The 15,600-nt window shown below is 42.2% G+C and overlaps 1 long non-coding RNA gene across 1 annotated transcript in view; it reads right to left on the bottom strand.

The window, feature by feature from the left end:
• The window catches only part of LOC135050904 (uncharacterized), a 41,654-nt gene that overhangs the window by 16,307 nt on the left and 9,747 nt on the right, over positions 1-15,600 (bottom strand). The window lies entirely within an intron of this gene.

The following is a 15,600-nucleotide window of genomic DNA, read 5'->3' as shown; positions in this document are numbered from 1 at the left end:
TATATATTGTCAATAATAGGTTAGAATACCACAATATACACTTTCCCCCCCTTTTTTCACTCTGATACTAAAATCATAAGTTGAGAGGAGGATCAGCGTTTCTTCCCTTGCTTTTTGCTGGAAGAAAATGGCACTGAGGAAGAAGCCCCGCCCCCTGCAATGGCGCGTTTTTCCTCAGCAAACATGAGGTAATATTTATACTGGCGGGGGTGACGGCGTGCTGTGGGAGTGAGTGCATAGCCGCAGCTAGTGTTCAGTACCCTTCAGGAGCTAATGGTGTCCTGTCAGCAAGAAGCAGAGCCATGAAACTATTCAGGAAGTTGGTTCCTATTTCTCCCCCCTAAGTCCCACGAAGCAGGGAGACTGTTGCCAGCAGATCTCCCTGAAAATAAAAAACCTAACATAAAGTCTTTCAGTGAAACTCAGTAGAGCTCCACTGGAGTGCAACCAGTCTGCCTGGGCACATTTTCTAATCTGAGGTCTGGAGGAGGGGCATAGAGGGAGGAGCCAGTTCACACTCTAGAAAAGTCTTAAAGTGTCCATGGCTCCTGAGGAACCGTCTGTACCCCATGGTACTGAAGTGGACCCCAGCATCCTCTAGGACGTATGAGAAAGTGTGTTCTCTCCAAGGCTGAGTGTGACATTATGCACACTAATATCACTAGCCCTCCATCTTGTTCAGCAGCAGAACCAGGCTGCCAGGATGTGAGCAGGAAAGTATGCATTTCAGGCAGAGACACAGGAGTATCAGGTTTCATGAGATACCGGTGGAGCTTCCTGACCAGAGGAGAGATAGCAGAGGGTAGAGAGCTGTACAGTAAGTGACCCAGGGATCCCAGCTTCTCCTCCTCCCGTCTGGGTGTCAGGCCCTGTGCAACCTGTTATCTAATGAGAGCGTTCACGTCTAGAGAGAGACACACACAGAGCAACCTCCTGAGTCCTGTCCCAGTGTGTTAGTAGTACAGAGGCTGCAGCTGCTGTATTTATACATGATAAATTATAGATGTTATTTTTCTATGTGTATTTTAAGTTTGTTTAAGTTGTCTTTGTTCCACTACAGGAAAACATTATAAAATATTTGTATCTCTATTAGGTGGAGATATAAACAGTACCCAGGCCCTATTAAACTATTAGTTTAAATCTAATATACACCATTGGTTTATATTTAATATACACAATCTATACCTCCCAATCCAGGAGGGATAAAATGCTCTCTACCTGGACTTCCCTCTTAATTATGATTGTAATAATTTTTGATGAAATACCTTTTTTTTTATCAATGAAATAATTCAACACGTGATGCCAATCAAATATTAAAAGGGAATTCCAGGTAGAGAGCATTTTGTCCCTCCCAGAATGGGTCATGTTGTGAGGTATGCACAATCTAATATACACCCTTCCCCTCCACCAGGGCCCCCCTGTGTTAAGTTCCCCAGGCCCCCCAAGGCATAATCCCGCCCTGATCACCAAATTTACCTGGAAAGACTGTAAGATCTTAATATGTATAGTTTGGAGTGGAGAAGGGAAATTATAGAAACTTTCAAATATATCAAGAGTTTAAACAAAGTGCAGGAGGCAAACATTCTTCAAAGGAAGTATTAGACCACAAGGACATGCACTTAGGGGATAATTCAGACTTGATCGTAGATGTGCTAAATTTACGATCACTTTCACAGACATGTGGGGGGACGCCTAGCACAGCTAGTCCACCCCACATTTCTGGCTCGCCCCCCCCCCCCCCCCCCGCCGCACAGGTACAAAAGCATCGCACGGCGGCAAGAGTACAGATGGAGCCTCCGTTATCTTGGCTGGCTGAGGCGTTAGTCGCGATCGGGCATACACAGCGTGCCTGGGTGCAAGGAGGCACGCCTAGTCGTAGGGAGGAGCACCTAGTCATAGGGAGACGCACAGAGTGATTGGCGTTGCCTTTTAGTGTAATACCTGCGAACATCTACCAGATGTCATTTTTTTAAATCACCATTGCGCATGCGTGTGGTCTCCATTGAAGTACAATACAGAACTACTTTACTAGTGCATCTCATTACGCTACAATATGCTACAGTATGATGTCATACAGTATATTACAGTGTACAGACGTAAATACAGTAGTACAGTATATACAGACGCAAACGAACAAGATAAAGCCACAGTATAGTCTGTTGATGTTAAGAATATGTGAGCATCCAAGTCCCGCAGACAAATCAACAAATAAAACCAGTAGTGTATACAGATGCAAACGAACGTGTTACAGGTACAGTACAGTGGGGTGTATTGATGTTAGGGATATGTTAGCGTCCAAATCCGTAGCCATTACAGCATAATCAAAACCAATGGGCTTATTCATCTGTCATTCGGCAACGTGTCTGAGTGGTGAAGTGTGCCGCTTCCCATGCTTTGAGTCCTGGCTTCGATTCTCAAAGTACGAATGCATGTTTTTTCCTGACACTTTATTTTTATTTTTTATTTTTGTATCTATTGTACTGTACTATACTTTCACATTCAATAGAAGTGTGCACGGAAGTTTTACATAAAGCAGGGCAAATCTGCAGGAGTGTATCTACTGTAAAATACACAGCGGCCACGAGAATAAGGTTCTATGCACGTATAGTACACATACAATTCTGTAGCAGGCTAGACTCGATTGAAAAGGCTATCACCCATGACCCCCCCGACTCGTGGCAGCGCTCAGCTATAGGGCGAGTGACGGCATAGGTTTTGCAGGCTACAGGGCAATGCTGAAGGAGCGACCCTAGCTAAAATACACAGGGGTGATAGAGGTAGGCGAGCTCTATGCACATTACGATACACTGGACTCACAAATCACAAATCTCCCTTACAATACAATCTGCCACAGTAATGCCCTTAGAATACTACAGTATCTGTCACAGTAATGCCCTTAGAATACAATCTACTGTACCACAGTATGCCCTTAGAATACTACAGTATCTGCCACAGTAATGCCCTTAGAATACAATATACTGTACCACAGTAATGCCCTTAGAATACAATCTACTGTACGACAGTAATGTCCCTTAGAATACAATCTACTGTACCACAGTAATGCCCTTAGAGTACAATGTGCTGTACCCAGTGGTGCAAGTAGATAAAATGTCTTATAGGTACTGTGTGCGCGCACCGAAGGTGCACATATCAAAAAAATGGGTGTGGCCAAATGCTGCATGGGGCGTGGCCAATGAAAATGGGGGCGTGATACACATATGGGGGGGCCAGAAACACATATGACCCCAATAGTGCCACATACGCCCCCACCATGCTACTGTCAAAGTCGGAAAAATTAGACATACAAACTACACACAAAGTGGCGTTTCTCAGTGGTAGCGTAAAGATGCAATTTACGTATAGGGACGCACCATGCGTATTTGCCGCACAAAAAACAAGTAAAAAGTGGGCGCTAGAAATTAAATAAAAATCGATATAACATATGTTAATACAATGGCTGCTCACAAAGAGGATCTGGATATCCTCTGGATAAAGGAACACTAGGCCTAAAGAATTTATATTTTTAGTGTGAGCGCACAAGAGTATATGAATTTTTCATTACAGGCTGCTGGTTTAATAAAATAATATTTTATTATTTTTAAAAACAAGGAATTATATAGACATTACCAAAAGGACATCACAATAAAAATCACAATGAAAAATAAAAAATAAAATATGTGTCAGCTTTGGCCAGTTGAATTTTTTGAGTAGGTTAATAATTTGCATGCATACCAGTCAGTTAGTGGTTAGTTTGAACAAAGCACAGTCTTTTCATGCGATCTTGATTTGATTAATAAATCAAATATCTCCCTCTGAGGAGTTTTTTAGCATCAGTGTTAGTCTTTTAAGCTGTTATAAAGTGCATGGTTAGACATCTCAGGTAAAGTCACAGTCCTGTATTATTGGTTACTGCAATATTCATTAATAGCTTCGTTTAAGCAGCAGTGTAAGATGAATATTCACACTGATCGTGAAAAGCAGTACTGATAGACTTTGTGGTCACTTATTTCCTGACGTGACACTAGTATGGGCAATGCTTACCATTCCACTCTGCGGCGGTTTAGTGTCTCCGGCTGGGCTGTGACACACTGGCAGCGTGCGGGTATCTCCGGCTGAGCGATGACACGCTGGAGGCGTGCGGGGAAGCAGGGAGCGCTTGGTCGCGTGCCGCGATTTCTGGGTTTTTCGGAGCTTCCTGTGCATTCCACCTGACATTTTTGGGTCAGCTGACGCGTTTCTCCACCTTTGTGGGTGGCGGTTTCCTCAGAGGTTCAGATGTCAGTTAGCACAGTCTTTATTTGTCCCCCTCAGGGACTCCTCATTGGTCAGAAATTTTTTAACCATTGTTGGTAATATCCATTCTGTTCTTAATTGAAATACCATGATTAGACCAGCTGTTTCTGAGATTGGATTCCCACTCCAATTCAATCGTGCCATTTTACAAAAATCTTTTATAATAGAATATATACAATATAAAAAAATATTTAAAAAGACTATTACATATTATAATGACCACATTGAGGTGTCACATCAATCCCAGAATAAATATCTGGTTTATACATATGTATTTCAACTATCACTCAGATGGTTTGGACCATTATTAACAATTAGGATTATAATTATAATCACAAGAGGAAAAGGAATTTATGTATGATAAATAGTTAGAATACTTTCAAGCCTTAATCACTAAAGGATATTGGACCTATTTTGCCCTCAATAGGCAACCATAAACATAAATAACATAGAATGGGATAAAGACACACACACGAACATAAGTATATATATATAAGGTATGAGGATTTATTTTAATGGATGCACCACAAATATAGAGATCTATATCAAAGAATACATATCACATGTATACATGAGGGGAAAGTTTATATATGTAATAATAACCTGTTAACACACATACAGTTATTAGTTTAGAACTACCCCCTCTAATCAATCACCCTAAAGGTGGCATTATCCACATAATCTGAAGAGTGTAATATTTGGTATAGAGGATAACATGTACTGTAAGGCACTTATTCTCACAATATGGAGAGTACAATATTTTGTAAATGAAAAAATGGAGGACACAGAATTATCCAATTCATATGTACAATTAGGATATTCTAGAGGACACATTTATACAGGGAATCTTTAATTAGAGAAGTATATGTATATATGACCACTTAGAGGGCATAATGATGAGCAGCTATATAGAAAGATGAACAGAGAGACAATCTATATACTAAACAATTATATAAATATAATGACCATAACTATTATATATTATTAAGCTCTATGTTCTCGTTTAAACCTAAAGGTTCCAGGGTTTTTAAGCGAAAAATTCACAAAGCTTCTTTTCTGCATAAGGCATTAAATCTATCGCCTCCTCTTTCCGTTAGCCCAATCTGTTCGAGAGCCTTTATTCGAACATTGGAGATATTTCCTTGTTTACATTGATTTGTGTGTCGTGATACACTGTGTAGAGTGCTCCTATTTATAATGTTTCTCCGATTTTCGAGAAAACGTACCTTTAGTTTTCTAATGGTACGTCCCACATATTGATACCCACAACCACATTCAACAAGATAGACCACATATGTGGACTCACAGTTCAAAAAACCATCTATAATAAAAGATTAACCAAACACTGAAGCCTAAACTCCTCAAATGATAGCTACGTACAGCAGGTTTTCAAATTACAACATTAACTCAGACAAAACCGAAATATTGGCCCTACATGTCGCGGACCCAGACCTTCGACTCCTACAGGCCGCCTTCCCATGTGCTTGGCGAGCTGATAAGCTCAAATACCTGGGCATCTATCTCACTAAGTCCTACTCTGGTCTCTATGCTGCCAACTTTCCCAGACTCTTAACCTCTATCAAACACGATATGACAAAGTGGAATAAATACATCCTATCTTGGTTTGGACGGATGACAGCCGTTAAGATGACACTACTGCCCCGTCTGTTATATCTGTGGCAAACTCTTCCCATCCACGTCCCCACCTCAATCCTTAAAAATCTTCAAGCAGACCTCACCAGATTTATCTGGGCAGGGCATAAGCCCAGAGTAAAGATGCGAATCCTCCAAAAGCATCGTCTAGAAGGGGGTCTAGGAGTTCCTGATCTCCTCAAATACTATAGAGCTACCCACTTAACCACATGTGTCCTTTGGCACGATAACCCTGGACACAGAATCTGGACGCAACTAGAGGCTACCACACTCCACAGATATTCCCCCTACAGCTTGCACTGGTGTCGACCGAATAGCCGTCCCCCAGCTTCCTCGCTGTTGCCCACAGTGAAATTCACCCTTGGCATATGGGACCTCTGCTCACGTCTTTACCAGCTACGCTCCTTTCACCCTCTACTCACCCCTCTGTGGAACAACCCGGCATTCCCGCCAGGGGAGAACCACTTAGCTTTTGATTCCTGGACCAGCCATCACTTTTCCTTCTAGACATCGCCCCGCTACATACGTTCCCCACGTTTGACAACTTACAATCCCGTTTCTCGCTCCCACGCTCAACCTTTTATCAATTCTTGCAGATACGCCACTTTTTTGCTCTACCTCCGGAACACCGCCCGTGGGAGGTAAAACGAGCTTTGAATCCCTCTGCTGTACCTGCCGATCAACTAAAGGCTTACTCTCAACTATATATCAAATCTTATTAGCTCACAACTCGCCCCTGAAGGAACCCCACGAAGTAGCGTGGGAGCAGGAGGTAGGTGAAACCCTGACGACAGATGAGTGGTCTGAGATCAGGCAAGAAATTTCCACGAGCTCCATTTCGGTCCGAATTAAAGAAAATGCCTACAAACTATATTACCGTTGGTACCTGGTACCATCGCGTCTCCATTCAATTTACCCCTCCTGCTCGGATAACTGTTGGCGTCAATGTGGCCAGCGCGTAACCCTGCTGCATATTTGGTGGAACTGCCCGCAAATTAAGGGATATTGGACTAGGGTCCATAGACTTATTTTTAAGGTCCTCGGATTGACGATCCCGATGTCTCCTCTCTATTCCCTGCTCTCTCGCCCAATACCTCACACCCCTCGCCACCAACAAAAGCTAATTAAACATATCTTAAATACGGCCAAATGCCAAATCGCGGCCAACTGGAAATCGCTGTCACCCCCCACGACCCCTGCTACCATTAATGCTATATGGCAAACCTATAGATTGGAACGTATCACAGCGGTTCTCCGGGACACCCCAGATAATTTTGCCAATACGTGGTCACCCTGGACGTCACACTTCGGTGCTGAACCTCCACTAACTACCATATAAGATAATGGGAACCATCACAATACCCTATCCAACTGAGGATAATCTGACGCACTGCCCAGGCGACTGGGACCGCCCGACCATTCCTCCCTTTCCTCCCTTCCCAATCCTCCCTCCCTTCTTTTCTCTTCCCCCTCCTTGCCTCTTTTCTCTTCTACTTCTAATCTTAAGCTTACTCTTTGTCCTTCTTTTATAAGCTATAATACTTCGTTAAGAGTTATTCCTTCGCCCTTAGTTACGGTACACACCAAATGTATTACACTACCTACTGACAGCTTTCTATACATCGGCATGCATGCCTGTTTGATTCTTCACTCACTCGATGTTGTACATAGATAGATATGCTGTCACTGTTATTTGACAGTTAACTGCGTTATGTACCAATGTGTGATACCTGTAATGTATATCTTACGAATATCTTGTTAAAAGTATAAAATTCAATAAAAACTTTTTCTCAAAAAAAAAAAAAAAGATTAACCTGTGACCCTTGACTCATATGTCTTATTACATGAGTTCACATTAGTGCAAGTAAGGCATTTTGTTCAAGCACACCTAAAAAAGCCTTTCAGTTTCTCTCTCAATCTATCCAGGGGATTGCCTGTTGTTATTGTTCCTATCCCCTTATTTTTTATAGAGAGTCTTTTCTTTTTGTCGATATTAAACATGCTTGGTGCTAATTTCACCTGTAATGTTTCGAATTTCTTATGCACAATTTTTATGTTCTTCCCTATCTCAGGTTCTAACAGGGGATCTATTATTAGAAGTGGGGTGTTTTGGACAGAGATTACACATTTTATTCCCCGGTACATGCCTCTTATTCTAGTATAGACCTAGCTTTAGCAGATAAGTGGACTCTATAGTCCGTCCGTAAAATCTCCATTCTCCCCATGTCTTGGTCGGATCACTCCCCACTATTCATCGAATGGGATATTAATAGTAGAAAGGTTACCCCGGCTCCCTGGCGTTTAGGTAAACTAAGTCTTTTTCAGCCGGAGACCACACAGGCTATCCAAACCACCATGGACTATTACCTTTCTGAGAACTCTCCTCGGGAGACATCTATCTTCACATTCTGGTGCGCCCTGAAAGCAGTAACACGAGGGACAGCGATTCAAACAGCGGCTAAACTTAAAAGGGCACATCGTAAAAAATTTGAACAAGCTGAGCTTGCAGTCGCTTCCTTGGAAAGTTCTCACAAGGCACATCCACACGATAAAGCCCTTCTTAATTCATTGAAGGAAGCCAGAGAGGCAGTAAATGTTTTCTATTTAGCGGAAGTCCAACGCAACCTACATAGACTGAACCAAAAATTCTAAGTTTTTGGTAACCGGGCTGGTAGACTACTGGCGAGGAAGCTGAGGGGTAAGAAAGCTAAAGAAAAATGCATATTGGGGGTAATTCCAAGTTGATCGCAGCAGGATATTTTTTAGCAGTTGGGCAAAACCATGTGCACTGCAGGGGGGGGGCAGATATAACATTTGCAGAGAGAGTTAGATTTGGGTGGGTTATTTTGTTTCTGTGCAGGGTAAATACTGGCTGCTTTATTTTTACACTGCAATTTAGATTGCAGATTGAACTCACCACACCCAAATCTATCTCTCTCTGCACATGTTATATCTGCCCCCCTGCAGTGCACATGGTTTTGCCCAACTGCTAAAAAATTTCCTGCTGCGATCAACTTGGAATTACCCCCATTGTCCACTCGGATAGAGGTAAGAGAGTCTACGATCCTGACGAGATTGCAAATGTCTTTGCATCTTATTACTCTAAACTATACAACTTGAAGGCAGGGCCGGTGCTAGGGTGTTCGGCGCCCCCCTGCAAACTATAAATTTGCGCCCTCCCATATTCTTTTGGCGCGTGCCAGGAAAAGGGGTGTGGTCTCACAAGTAAGGGGCATGGCCACACAATAGTACCCCCATTTAAAATTACGCCACAATGTAGCACAATCTTATTAATCTTATACGTAATGCCCCACCCGTAGTAGTAGTGTCCTTATATGTAATGCACCCCAGTAATAGTAGTGTCCTTATATGTAATGCACCCCAGTAATAGTAGCATCCTTATACATAATGCCCCCCAGTAGTAGTAGTGTCCTTATACATAATGCCCCCCCAGTAGTAGCAGCATCCTTATACATAATGCCCCCCAGTAGTAGTAGCATCCTTATACGTAGTGCACCCCCAGTAGTAGACGCGTCCTTATACGTAATACCCCCCAGTAGTAGTAGCGTCCTTATACGTAGTGCACCCCCAGTAGTAGTAGCGTCCTTATACGTAGTGCACCCCCAGTAGTAGTAGCATCCTTATACGTAATGCCCCCCAGTAGTAGTAGCGTCCTTATACATAATGCCCCCTAGAAGTAGTAGCGTCCTTAAACGTAATCCCCCCCCAGTAGTAGTAGCGTCCTTATACGTAGTGCACCCCCAGTAGTAGTAGCGTCCTTATACGTAATTCCCCCCTAGAAGTAGTAGCGTCCTTATACGTAATGCCCCCCCAGTAGTAGTAGCGTCCTTATACGTAGTGCACCCCCACTAGTAGTAGCGTCCTTATACGTAATGCCCTCCCAGTAGTAGTAGCGTTCTTATACGTAATGCGCCCCCAGTAGTAGTACTGTCCTTATACATAATGCTCCGCGCAGTAGTAGCATCCTTATACGTAATGCCCTCCCCCCAGTAGTAGCATTGTTATATGTAATGCCTCCCAGTAATAGTAGCGTCCTTATGCATAATGCCCCCAAGTAGTAGTATCGTCCTTATACGTAATGCCCCCCCCAGTAGTAGTATCGTCCTTATATGTAATGCCCCCCCACAGTAGTAGTAGCGTTCTTATACGTAATGCCCCCCCCAGTAGTAGTATCGTCCTTATATGTAATGCCCCCCCACAGTAGTAGTAGCGTCCTTATACGTAATGCCCCCCCCAGTAGTAGTAGCGTCCTTATACGTAATGCCCCCCACAGTAGTAGTAGCGTTCTTACATGTAATGCCCCCCCCCCAGTAGTAGCGTCGTTATACGTAATGCCCCCGCAGTAGTAGCGTCCATAAAGCGCGTGCACAGACATACCTCACACACACAGTTCACACATATATACACACATATATACACACACACATACACACCCACCATATATACACACACACCATATACACACACACACACTTCTCTCTCACCCTCCACTTACCTAAGCCAGTCTCCCTCTGTACAGCAGCCTGGTCCGTGTAGCTCCGCCCCCTTCTGGCCCATTTAGCCACGCCCCTTCCGTCCCGTGTAGCTCCGCCCCCTTATGTCCCGCACTCGGTGCTGTCACACAGCACAGGTGAGGGGAGGGAGGAGGCTTTTCATGCTGCAAGTGCCCGCTGCCAGTGCCTGTCATACAGTGACAGACACAGCACTGGCAGCAGCACCAGCAGGAGGGGGGACAGGACGGCGCAGCAGGGAAGGGATGTAGAGCAGGGGAAGCGCCTATCCATCCCAGCGCCTCCCTGCACTGCATCCCTTCGCTGAGCGGGTAGCGCCGGGCCTGCTTGAAGGGGGATTCTTCCACTTTTCAACCTACAGGCATTGATGTTCAAAATTTTCTGAGAAATTTTACTCTCCCCTCGCTGTCTCCAGAGACTAGTAGCTCCCTTAGTGAGCCTTGGACTTTAGCAGAAGTCGAAAAGGCTATTGACTCCCTTCCGGCGGATAAGGCCCCGGGACCTGATGGTTATCCTACTGGTTTCTATAAATCCTTTAAGGAGAGTTTGGCCCCGGTGCTCTTGTCAGTGTTTATTGAAGCCTCAGAAGTTGGGCATTTTCCCAAATAGATGCTGGAAGCTCAAATCATCACCATCCCCAAACCGGGAAAAAACCCTACCTCAGTCCAGAATTTTAGACCAAAAGCTCTATTAAATACGGAACTAAAAATTTATGCCAAATTAGTTGCCAACCGTATCAGTCCACTTCTCCCTTCTCTTATCAACCCTGATCAAGTGGGCTTCGTATTAAACAGACAGGCCCCGTATAATACGCGTAGGGTGATTAATGTTATTGAGCATTCTGCCTGTAGAAAAGAACCCCTCCTAGTTTTGTCTCTGGATGCCAAAAAGGCGTTCGATAGGTTGAACTGGGACTTTATGAGATTAACTCTGGACAAATTTGGCTTCTCTGGAAGGATCTTAGACTCTATCCTGGCTCTCTATTCCACACCCTGTGAGCGGGTCTTTGTTAACGGATGTCTTTCTTCACCCTTTAATATCTCCAATGGCACTCGTCAGGGCTGCCCATTATCTCCTATTATATTCGCATTGGCGATAGAACCCCTGGCTGCTTGCATTAGATCCCGTGATTCGATTAGTGGCCCTGTTATTGGGGGCATCTCTCACAAAATCAGCTTGTTTGCAGATGATATTTTACTATGTCTTTCTGATCCTGAGTCTTCCTTGCCAGTTCTTCATGACGTCCTTCAAGACTATTCAGATGTTTCTTTTTATAAATTAAATACTAATAAAACTGAAGCCCTCCCACTCAATGTATCTCCGACTGTGGTCTCTAGGTTGAAGGATTCGTACAAATATGCCTGGAAGTCCTGCTCCTTGAGATATCTAGGGATTAATTTAACCAGAGAAGTTAATTTAATTGAGTGTAATTATGCCCCGTTATTAAAAGCGTTTACGGAGCTGACTGGGGAGTGGATGCTACAGGAGGTGTCTTGGCTGGGTAGGATTGCTGCTGCCAAGATGGTCTTATTGCCGAAATTAATGTACCTGTTTCGCGCCATACCAAGACCCCTTCCCAAACTCTTCTATAATAAATTTAATCAGGTCCTGATTAGATATGCTCTAGACCAAAAATTGCTAAAAAAATTCTTATTATGCCCAAACAATCCGGTGGGGTAGCTTTCCCAGATATAGAAAAGTATCATGCTGCATGTCTATTAAGTCAGTCTAGAGACTGGTTTGACACCTCGTGTCTGATACCATGGGTGATTCTGGAAGCTTCTTATGTGAACCCTGTTACTCTTTCTGATTTGTTTTGATTGCCACCGTCTGCTGCTCGTAGTAGGTCCGGAGCCTGCAAGTCTATTAAAACAACACTAGATTCATGGCATAAACTAGTATCCTCTTCGGAGGAGATTAAATTACCGCCCCCCTGCCTGTCGTTATTTGCTCTTATGTCATTGATTCCTAATATTTCCCTAGAGGATTGGATTCAGAAGGGGCTCTCCACGGTGGGCGATTTATTTTTAGGAGACGTCTTGATGTCCTTTTCCCAATTACAAGAGAGATTTGGGATTCGGACTCAAGACTTTTTCAAATACTTGCAGGTGAGAAGTTGGTTACACTCATTCACTCCCCCACATCTTCACAAACCTTCTCCTCCGGCTTATATTAAAAGCCGATTGGAGACGTCCTCGCATAAATATGGGATTACGTGGTGGTATCATTTTCAATTGACAAACAGCACACAGACTAAATTAAAAGCTCAGATTTTATGGGAAAGTGATTTGAATAGATCCTTTATTGATGCAGATTGGGACAGTATATTTAGATCTTGTTTTAAAGTCTCCAAATGTGTTAACCACTCCGAAATGTTTTACAAACTTATACAAAGGGCCTACTTCACCCCTGAAAGACAAAATAGAATCTGGCCTTCACAATCTAAATTATGTTGGAGAAAATGCGGCTCTACGGGGGATATCTTTCATATTTTTTGGGCCTGCCCTTGTATACAACCACTTTGGAGAGAAGTTTTCAATATGGCTAGTATGGTTCTAGGGTTCATCATCCCCCTGGACCCAGCTTTAGCGTTATTCCATTTGTACGTAGATCACCTCTCTGCAGGTGATCGCTACGTCTTGGGGCATATCTTGATAGCCACTAAAGCTGCTATAGCACAATTGTGGAAATCTGAGAATATTCCTTCCCTAGCGATTATTCAAAATAAGATTCATAAACATTTCATTTTCGAAACAGCGGAAGCTAAATATTCTTCCTCAGCTAACTCGATCCATTTGAAATGGTTAAGTTGGTCCGACTATAGGGGAAGAGAAAGTAGGCTAACCGTCTATGGTTCTCCAATTGATTTATCTGTGCTTTGCCCCACCTAGACTGACCTCTTCAAGAATGTTGTGATATCAGATATTTTTTTATTTTTTTATTTATCTTTTTTGTTATGTCTCTTCTCTGTGCTCTCTCTTCTTCCTGTTTCTGGACGCCCAATGTAACCAATTGTTTATTCATCCAACTGTGCGTTGTGTGTGCTTTGATTATTTTAACCATTCTGGACTACCCCTATGTTTCCCTTATCTCTTTTTCTGTTCCCCATTTCTGTGTGAAAACTCTTCAATAAAAATGTAATGTTTAAAAAAAAAAAAAGAAGTTGGGTATTTTTCTTTACTATTTGACTAATCTTAGTGGCATGGGTATTATACTGTGTTACAAATACACATTTTTCATTGAAAGTATATCCCTTTCTATATTTTTCTAATTGTAGATATGAGTTGGATAATTCTGTGTCGTCCGTTTTTTCATTTACAAAATATTGTACTCTCCATATTGTGAGAATAAGTGCCTTACAGTACATGTTATCCTCTATACCAAATATTTCACTCTTCAGATTATGTGGATAATGCCACCTTTAGGGTGATTGATTAGAGGGGGTAGTTCTAAACTAATAACTGTATGTGTGTTAACAGGTTATTATTACATATATAATCTTTCCCCTCATGTATACATGTGATATGTATTCTTTGATATAGATCTCCATATTTGTGGTGCATCCCTTAAAATAGATTCTCATACCTTATATATATATATGTACTTATGTTCGTGTGTGTGTCTTTATCCCATTCTATCTTATTTATGTTTATGGTTGCCTACTGAGGGCAAAATAGGTCCAATATCCTTTAGTGATAAAGGCTTGAAAATATTCTAACTATTTATCATGCATAAATTCCTTTTCCTCTTGTGATTATAATTATAATCCTAATTGTTAATAATGGTCCAAACCATCTGAGTGATAGTTGAAATACATATGTATAAACTAGATATTTATTTTGGGATCGATGTGACACCTCAATGTGGTCATTATAATATGTAATAGTCTTTTTATATATTTTTTTATATTGTATATTTTCTATTATAAAAGATTTTTGTAAAATGGCACGATTGAATTGGAGTGGGAATCCAATCTCAGAAACAGCTGGTCTAATCATGGTATTTCAATTAAGAACAGAATGGATATTACCAACAATGGTTAAAAAATTTCTGACCAATGAGGAGTCCCTGAGGGGGATAAATAGAGACTGTGCTAACTGACATCTAAACCTCTGAGGAAACCGCCACCCACAAAGGCAGAAAAACGCGTCAGCTGACCCCAAAACGTCAGGTGGACCACAGGGGGAACGCACAGGAAGCCGGAAGCTCCAAAAAACCCGGAAGTCACGGCACACGACCAAGCACTCCCTGCTTACCCGCATGCCTCCAGCGTGTCATCGCTCAGCCGGAGATACCCGCACGCTGCCAGTGTGTCACAGCCCAGCCGGAGACACTAAACTGCCGCAGAGTGGAAGGGTAAGCATTGCCCATACTAGTGTCACGCCGGGAAATAAGTGACCACAAAGTCTATCAGTACTGCTTTTCACAATCAGCGTGAATATTCATCTTACACTGCTGCTTAAACGAAGCTATTAATGAATATTGCAGTAACCAATAATACAGGACTGTGACTTTACCTGAGATTTCTAACCATTCACTTTATAACAGCTTAAAAGACTAACACTGATGCTAAAAAAAACTCCTCGGAGGGAGATATTTGATTTATTAATCTAATCAAGATCGCATGAAAAGACTGTGCTTTGTTCAAACTAACCACTAACTGACTGGTATGCATGCAAATTATTAACCTACTCAAAAAATTCAACTGGCCAAAGCTGACACATATTTTATTTTTTATTTTTCATTGTGATTTTTATTGTGATGTCCTTTTGGTAATGTCTATATAATTCCTTGTTTTTAAAAATAATAAAAGATTATTTTATTAAACCAGCAGCCTGTAATGAAAAATTCATATACTCTTGTGCGCTCACACTAAAAATATAAAGTATTTGCCGCACATCATGCATAGAGACGCATGGTGTGCCTGTTGCCGCGTGGAGGGTGTGTTTATGGTAAAAGGCGCAATCACTGAAAAATGCCATAAAGACGCACACAGACACATATTCATACAACACATAAATTACACATAGACAAAACACGTCCAACCCAAGACTTGTATTATATTGTATTTATACAATAGAGTGTAAAACTAGATATATATGTATTATTGGGACAAAATAAG

This window comes from Pseudophryne corroboree, chromosome 2 (assembly GCF_028390025.1).
Source record: "Pseudophryne corroboree isolate aPseCor3 chromosome 2, aPseCor3.hap2, whole genome shotgun sequence".
Taxonomy (NCBI): Eukaryota; Metazoa; Chordata; class Amphibia; order Anura; family Myobatrachidae; genus Pseudophryne; species Pseudophryne corroboree.
The sequence above is the reverse complement of the archived record's forward strand: the minus strand, read 5'-3'. Positions and strand labels throughout refer to the sequence as shown.